Source organism: Penaeus japonicus, unplaced genomic scaffold, assembly GCF_977035675.1.
Source record: "Penaeus japonicus unplaced genomic scaffold, GWHDUDI00000001_assembly GWHDUDI00000014, whole genome shotgun sequence".
NCBI lineage: Eukaryota > Metazoa > Arthropoda > Malacostraca > Decapoda > Penaeidae > Penaeus > Penaeus japonicus.
The window spans coordinates 12,868,894-12,869,379 of record NW_028234416.1 but is presented as its reverse complement, the minus strand read 5'-3'; positions in this window follow the sequence as shown (position 1 = coordinate 12,869,379).

The following is a 486-nucleotide window of genomic DNA, read 5'->3' as shown; positions in this document are numbered from 1 at the left end:
TCAAAAGACAAGGACCACCCTTCCCAAATATAAATATGTATAAATATATTTATATTTATATTATAAATATATTATATTTATATAAATAAACAAATATAAATATATATAAATATATATATATAAATATAGATATATATAAATAAATATTAATCTATATAAATATAAATCTATATAAATATAAATATATATTTAAATGTATATATAATATTATATATTATAATATATATTTATTAAGTATTTATATTATATATATTATATATATTATATATATATATAATATAAATAAATATGTATATATATATATAGATTGATATAATAAATATAAATCTATTATAAATACAAATATATTAATATTTTTAAATATATATTATATTATATTTAATATATAATATAATTTAATGTATCAATGTATAATATATTTAATATATTATATTATATATATATATAAATATAATATATCATATATATATATATTTATTTATTTAT